Genomic DNA, 8,273 nt, shown 5'->3' on the forward strand with positions numbered 1-8,273 from the left:
TGGCTACCTTGATGGACACGGGCAAGTCAAAGGATGGTCTCAGATCACGGAAAGACATGGTGCAGCTGAACGTGATGCGGGAGCTTTGGCCGGTGCAGCAGGATAATGGCAAGTATAGTCTTCCCACGGCTAGCTTCAACCTAACCCTAGAGGAGAGGAGAGCTATATGCAATTTCCTTAGGGGGGTCAGAGTGCCGACTAGGTTTTCGATGAACCCGAAGAAGCTAGTGTCGATGAAGGACCTATCATTAACATACTGCAAGGCTCATGATTATCATGTGATGCTGACAGTGTTCCTACCATTTGCAATCAGGGCTATAAAGCTAGAGTTCCTAAATATGGCCATCACCCGCATGTGCTACTTCTTTTTGAAGATCTCACAGAAGATGATTCATAGGTAAGAGCTGAGTGACCTACATGAATTCATGGTGGAGACCCAGAACCTAGCTAGAGATATGTTTACCTCCCGCTTTTTTGATATAATGGTACATCTTATGATTCACCTGGTTCATCAGATCAAGGCGATGGGCCCTAGCTTCTTGCATGAAATGTGGTCCTACGAGCGGTTCATGTCAGTTCTAAGCCGATACGTGCATAACTGAACACACTCAGAGGGCTCCATGATAGAGGGTTACAATTCTGAAGAAGTCGTCGAGTGCTGCCAAGAGTGGCTAAAAGTACAGAGAGGGATTGGTAATCCCGATTCTCGTCACAAGGGAAGGCTAGCTGGGAAGGGCACAAGTGGTAGGAAAGTGTTCCTCGACAATGATTATAGAGAGGGGAGTCAGGGCGCATTACAGTGTCTTACAGAGTATGGCAGTGATGCAACCGTACATTGATGAACACATGGCTATCATTATGGCCGAGAGGAATGGCCGTTCAGATGATTGGCTCATGAAACAGCATAAGCAATGCCTGACATCATGGTTGAAGGACCAAAACATATAGCCTGGAGAAACCATAGATTCTATTACCATTAGTCGGTTGGCGGCCGGGACCATCGAAAACAGGTGACGTCTTGGAATGCTTATGACATCAATGGGTACACATACTATACCGACACAAAGGATAGGAAATCTATGAATCAGAACATCGGCGTCCGAATAGAGGCTCTCAATGGAGTGGGGCGAAAGGTCTTGTACTTTGACATAATTGAAGATATATAGGAACTTGACTATAGAAGGGATATAAAGGTGGCACTGTTTCGATGCCGCTGGATCAAGCAACATCAATTCAATGAGATCAGACAGAGAGTTGTCGACCTCTAGAATGTAGGCTACCAGGATGACCCTTGGGTGCTCGCTGAATGTGTCGCGCAAGTCTTCTATATGCCCGACCCACAAAGTAACCTCTCCCCAAAGAAGAAGACAAAGCACGTGGTGGCCTCCGGGAAACAACATATCATCGGAGCTGATGGCGTGGACGATGTTGAAGCTTATAATAAGTGCAATGAGATGCCGCTATTCATAGACTTTTGTAAGAAGATCGAGGCTGTGGAAAAGAACCTGCCCAAAGATGTATTGCCATGGGAACGAAAATGTGTCAAGGAGAAAGTTATCACGGTGGGCTAGCTAGTTTATGTAAGTGTGTCAGTGTTCGTAAGACTACATTTATGTATGTGTGTGTGAGACTACATTTATGTATGTGTGTGTGAGACTACATTCATGTATGTGCGTGTGAGACTACATTAATGTATGTGAGACTACATTTATGTATATGTGTTTGAAACTACATTTATGTGTGTGTGTGTTTGTGACTACATTCACGTATGTTTGTGTGAACAATGTGTACTAAGAATTTATCAAATTATGAAATTACCAAAATAAAAGTTGTAGATCTCCATGAGTTATTCAACTTTGGTATTCATTACTTTTTCAGTTGAAATGATTTGGGGTCCAAATTATGGTTTCAACTTGTCTTTTTTCAAATTTCAAAATTTGAAAGGTTCAAATTTAGTCAAATGATAAGATAACCAAAATAAAAGTTGTAGATCTTGATGAGTTGAACAATTTTTGTATTCATCACTTTTACATCTGAAATTATTTAGGGTTTGAAAATTTAGTTTGAACTTGCCAAATTTTAAAATGTGTAAAACATTGTCACATCCAAGTTTGATCAAACTTAAATGCTGAAGCATGATTTTAGAAATTTTTAGGAAAAAAACAATCACATTTGGAGTTAGTATGAGGGAGAACAACTAGTTACAAAGTTTACCCATAGATTAAAAAGAGAAATCATACTGTTCTATATGATCCTTACATGATCATAGTGAACAGTGTGATTTTTTTTAATATGTGGGTTAACTTTGTAACTAGTTTTTCTTCTTCATACTAACTCCAAATCTGATGATTTTTTTCCTAAAATTTTCTAAAATCATTCTCTATCAATTTATTTTGTTGGTTTTGTCAATATATACATATGAAAAGTTTGAGCAATTTAAATTTTGAATTTAAAAAAAATGCAACTTCAGACAAGATTTTGGTACCCTAAATGATTTCAGCTGAAAAAGCGATAAATACCAAAGTTGAATAACTCATCAAGATCTACAACTTTTGTATTGGTCATTTTCTTATATGATAAAGTGGTAATGACATTATTCATAAATGTGACACATCTCTCATAAGGTTTTATAAACTATATGAGACATATGTAAGATTAGTGAACAATGTGTGCTAAAAATTTATCAAATAAAAAAATGACCAAAATAAAAGTTGTAGATATTCATGAGTTGAACAACTTTGGTATTCATCACTTTTTATGTTGAAATCAATTTGGGTCTCAAATTTTGGTTCGAACTTGTCGTTTTTCAAAATTTCAAATTTGAAAGGTTCAAATTTTGTCAAATGACAAGATGACTAAAATAAAAGTTGTAGATATTAATGATTTGAACAACTTTGGTATTCATCACTTTTTATGTTGAAATCATTTTGGGTCTCAAATTTTGGTTCGAACTTGTCATTTTTTAAAATTTCAAATTTGAAAGGTTCAAATTTTGTCAAATGACAAGATGACCAAAATAAAAGTTGTAGATCTTCATGACCTCTACAACTTTGATGTTTATCAAATTTTCATTCAAGATCATTTGATGTCTCAAAATTATTTTAGTAGTTTTGATTTTAATTTTTTAAAATTTAAATTTTTTCCCCATTTTTAAAGGTTCAATTTTGCAATTTTAAACTGTTGTAGTTGTTTTAGTTATTGTATATGTAAATATATCTATAAAAAATAATTATAAAATTTTGTATTGTATTATTTATTATTTATATGTGAATAATTCATTTTGATTTAGAATTTTGAAAAAAAAAATCAACTGTAGGGGTGGCTTATAACCTTAGCCGCCCCTACATTGCCTCTGTAGGGGCGGCTTATAACCTCAGCCGTCCCTACAGTGCCTCTGAGGTATATTACAGTAACCGTCGCTGTGGGCGCTAAGTGTTGGGCGAAATCGGGCTCCTCCACCGTCAGGCTACCCAATTTTGCCGCTGCACCGCCGTCGCCTGCCCCTCCCTGACACCTCCACCGCCTCCTCCACCGTCTCCCTGACCCCAACCGCCGCCCCCGCCCCATCCACCGCCATTCCCCAGGCCGCGACGCCTGTCTCGGACCTCGACCTCGACCTCCGTCCTTGTCGAGCCGGCTAGGGTTTGTAAGGGCTGCCCAAATTCAGACCTCCGCCGCACCGAGGTCGTTGTCCTCCACCGCTGCAGCCCTCTCCGCATCCGCAAGCCGGGGCTAGCACGCCTGACCGCCCACGCCGTCCGTGCCTTGCCGCGCCTTACCCGTCGAACCAGCGTGCATCGACGAGCGCCGCCCGCCTGTGGCCACGACCTGCCCGACGCCAAGCTCCCCCCCTAATCCGCTGAGGACCATCCCCTGGATCTCCCTCGCCGCCCGGACGTGCTCCCACCTCTCTCTCAGTCAAGCAGCATCGCCTGGATCTTCCTCGCCGCAAAGCCCCTTAACCGATTGCGACCAGGTGCGGCGGCGGTTGTGGACCGACCTCGTCAAGGCGAGGTAATCTCCGAATCCCATCGAGACAATAAATTAGGATGCTCGTCAACTCTATGAATGTCTATAGTATTAGCGTTAGATTTCATACTCTGAGGGGGGAAGAAATTAGTATCATAGCTAGATATTTGTGCTTTACTGCTTTTCATTTTTGAAAGACTTGTCCTGTGAGGAAATAAGTATATGGACATAATTTACCTGAATGGTACTCACGTTAGAGTAAATGCCTTCAACTCCAACCACCTGTGTTCATAAATAAAACCTTAACATCAATGATGATCTGGAAATTTAAACACCATCATTAGGTGAATAAATAAACATAGCATCAATATAAGTAATGCGAATGCTGCCAGTAGTATAGTTCATATGTTGCCCAGTTTGTTCGCATATTCAGCAAAATTGCAAGGGCCCCACATGATTTGGCAATCCCATAACTGCACCTAACAAACATACTATATCTAAATCTACCTACTGTGTTACGATATATGGTTGTGAAGGTAGAGAATAGAATATAACACAGAAATATGTTCAGCATGGTCAAAAGATATCTCAACAGACATGAAGCTCACCTCACAGTCATTTGTAGCAGTATTCAAGTTAAAACAATGTGATACATGACCTTGAGCCCTTGCTCCAAAACCCCATGCAGGAAATCGCCTATCAGTGTTATAAAACTGCAGAACTTCGCCAACCCCAAGTATTGCCTGGTGTTGAATCCAATTAGCTGGCTAATGTTGCCCAAAAAAATTCAGCAAAAAACAGATCCTAACCTGTTGATACGAATTAGGTCTGCCAGAGGGGTCAATGTAGTGCAAGGACTGTGGTACACGTGGGTCTCCATTCGAAGCTGAAAAGACAGAAAAATCAGTCACATAATTTAAATATAGACAGAGTTACAGATATTATAACATCAGCTGACAAATCAAGCTAACCGGTAAAATCTACAGCCACCATGAAATTGAGCTCAAATCCACTGGAAATATAGTCTAAGAAAGTATGCTGGACTGTTTCCTGCAACTTGTCCACAAACAATTGTCCTTTCATCTGACACCAGTTTAGACATATGAAGAAAAGTTAGCTTAAGTGACTCTTTTCTTCAGTATATCCCATCATATAGTAAAAATCCAAAGTTTCAAACCTTTCTTTGTCCCTTGTGGCTGTAAAAATTTGCTCCAGACTTTGAGGTATATAGATTTTCAAGCTGAGTAATACTTGTCTGGAAGGCCCTGTTATAAGACAACCAAGGGCATAACTCATCTTAGAATGGACAGCAAAAGATAAGAAATAATTCAATAGTCATTTACATACCCTATCAGTACATGGTCACCACTGGAATTAAAATCAAAACACTCAACTAGAAGTGGGTTATCCTGAAATATAGCACAAGAAAAAGTTGGTCAACAATGAGTTATGCATGTGCTAAGATATGCCAACGGAAATACCATCATATCTGTAAAATTTACTTACCTTGCTTCCATACTGCTGTGATGTTAAAGTGATTGGCCTCCAAACAGGGTTCAAGTTGTCAGGTACTACTTCCGTTTTGCAGATAGGAATGGGACCAGCAGTCTCTACCACTTTAGATATTCTTAAGAAGGGATCCTGTGTAATTAATATCAAGTAACACTTATGAGAATTATAATTATCAGCTTATAACATTACTCTAGCGAAGGAAGTTTATTTATCCATACACTTTTGGAGAACACATCTTTGTTTTCCAAGTTCACGCAATGCAGAGTCATCTCAACTGCTATTCTAGAGGAGTCACTTTCTTCAGCATGTACTGTGATTGTTCCATGAAGTCCATGTCCACAATCACTCCGAAGATTCAATGTCAGGCTATGGTTAAATTTTGTTACAATCTGCGAAAGAAAATAAAACAAATCAGCCAATGCATTCTTCCTTCCCTCTTAAAATTTGCAAATATTTAGATAAGTTTGTGTAATACAGAAAATGCCAAAACAAATATTCACGGTATTTGCAATCATCAATCTAATCGATGTTGTAACAACCTCTGATAAGTTGCAGCATGCTTCCCCCAGAAAATCTTGCTGAGACAAATTCAACATCTGCATAGATCAACAAATGCATATTTTGTAAGTTGTATAGAAAATTAATCACTATAAATCAAAGCAAATCTATAGTTCTGATATGAGCCAGGAATCATTTCCCATTGTTACATGATGATTTTTTTTTTTCCAAAAATTAATGCATACAAGTGGTTGAGGTAAAATGGAACTTTTATTCTAAGCTATTTTGTATTTGCTATTTTTTTTTCCCTACAAACAGAACTTGAGAGAATTGCTGCCAGCTAATCACCCATCTCCTTTGAAGCAAATCTTTACTGACGAGTGCAATACATAGAATAAATGGTTAGTAGCCATACACAGAATACTGTAATCAAATAAGAAAGGATTGTTGGCTTTGAAACCAATATCTCGTCATCAAGTAATGAATTTGAGAAGAGGCACAGAAAAAATGAATTAAGGGTACAATATTAATACCTTCACTGGAGTGTTGTGGTACTTTGTGTCAATATCATATATCCTGAATCTACCATGAGTTGAAAAACAGTAGCAGTTAGTAGGAGTTTTCTGCAAGTAATATCTACATTTCCATCATAAGATACTTACATGAGTGGTTGCACAATCTCAAATTGGTAAGACATTGTAACCTTTGTGATCCATGAGGGCTCCAGTGAATTTAAAATCACTTCAGTACGGCCAATCTCCTCTAGTTTTCCTTTTATGTTAGTGTAGACCACTAGCATAGGATCACTCTAGAGCAAACATACAATATATCACCTTTGGAAGAAAAAAGTAGAGATGCAAAGTAACCCAAGCAAACATAAGCAATCTATGTCCAGTTTCAGCAATTATACACTGTGATATATTAATCTTATGTGAGTAAGGCATAAGATAAGTGATGGTTGTTGGTAAAATACAGGCATACCAATATGAAATTAATATTACAAGGACCATTTTAAACAGTATTAACTTATAGTCTGCTCATTTTTCACAGCACAACCAATCATTTGTAGCTAAGAATATTCAACAACACAAAAGTCAGAGACAACCAATTCAAGGCTTGATGTAACTTAATTTTTTTTTTGAAGTAATGCTATTATGCCTCTGGAGAACGGGGTAAGTACTACTACTATCACGATGGAGATATTAATTAAGATTAAAGTACTTGAGAATGTTAGGTTTCACCTTTGAAAAGGCATCTAAATTCCGCAACTTCGATGCTGAAAATGACAGCTGCAATTAGAGGAATAAAATAACATATCAGGCATCAGCACAAGAGACCGTCAGATTGACATCCACAGCTAACTCAGGAAAATGTAAGTAAGCTGTGCCAGGTAGGCCTAACTGCTGACACAGAATCATAGGTTACTCTACAAAGATGTAAGTAAGCTGTGCCAGGTAGGCCTAACTGCTGACATCACAAGGAAAACTGGCATATAGAAGTTACTCTACAAAGATGTCTACTTGGTTTAATCAATCAATACCTAAACACAATACCAGTACAATCATATATGGGCATGGTTTTCTTGGAGATTTTTCTGGAGGTACCTAACAAGTCCATACAAGTCAAAGAAAAAAGCATAGAAACTTAAATATGGACCTCATATTCAGGACGATCAGAGAACAATCACCAATCTACTAACAAAAATGACTTCCCAAGTCAACCTGAATTTACCACAGTGATCACTAGAATCATGCAGTGGGCTAGTCCTGCTTTCTCTTTGTTTGACTACTACTACTACAAGTACTACAAGTACTACTACTACTACAAGTACTACTACTACTAGTACTACTACTAGTACTAGTACTACTACTTATACTACTAGTACTACTACTTCTACCACTAGTACTACCACTTCTACTACTTATACTACTTTTTTCTTGCATCTCTTAGAAAAAGGCACGAAATGTCGCGAACATCAAAGAGTGCATCCTGATGCCCTGTGAATGATGAGCAGCCTATCCCATGGAGAAGCAAGAACTAGATGACCAGCTTACTCAGGAGCAGTTCGATAACGAGTTAGAAAAGGGTCTAGAAGTGATGCTTACTCAGGAGGACCTTGTCGATGATGAGGATCTAGTGGGGGGAGCCCAGGGAAGAGAAGGCGGAGAGGATGCCCAAGGCGAAGAAGGGGATGATGATGATGATGAGGATGAGGATGACGACACCTCATCACGAGGATATGTAAGTCCCGATGATCCTTTCCCACGAGAACCCAGACGGAGGCCAATGGAGGA

The 8,273-nt window shown here is 39.0% G+C and overlaps 1 pseudogene; it reads right to left on the bottom strand.

Moving 5' to 3' along the window:
* Positions 1 to 4,143: 4,143 nt before the first annotated feature.
* Positions 4,144 to 7,283, bottom strand: LOC136543072 (protein BONZAI 3-like; annotated as a pseudogene).
* Positions 7,284 to 8,273: the final 990 nt, after the last annotated feature.

Source organism: Miscanthus floridulus, chromosome 1 (genome assembly GCF_019320115.1).
Source record: "Miscanthus floridulus cultivar M001 chromosome 1, ASM1932011v1, whole genome shotgun sequence".
NCBI lineage: Eukaryota > Viridiplantae > Streptophyta > Magnoliopsida > Poales > Poaceae > Miscanthus > Miscanthus floridulus.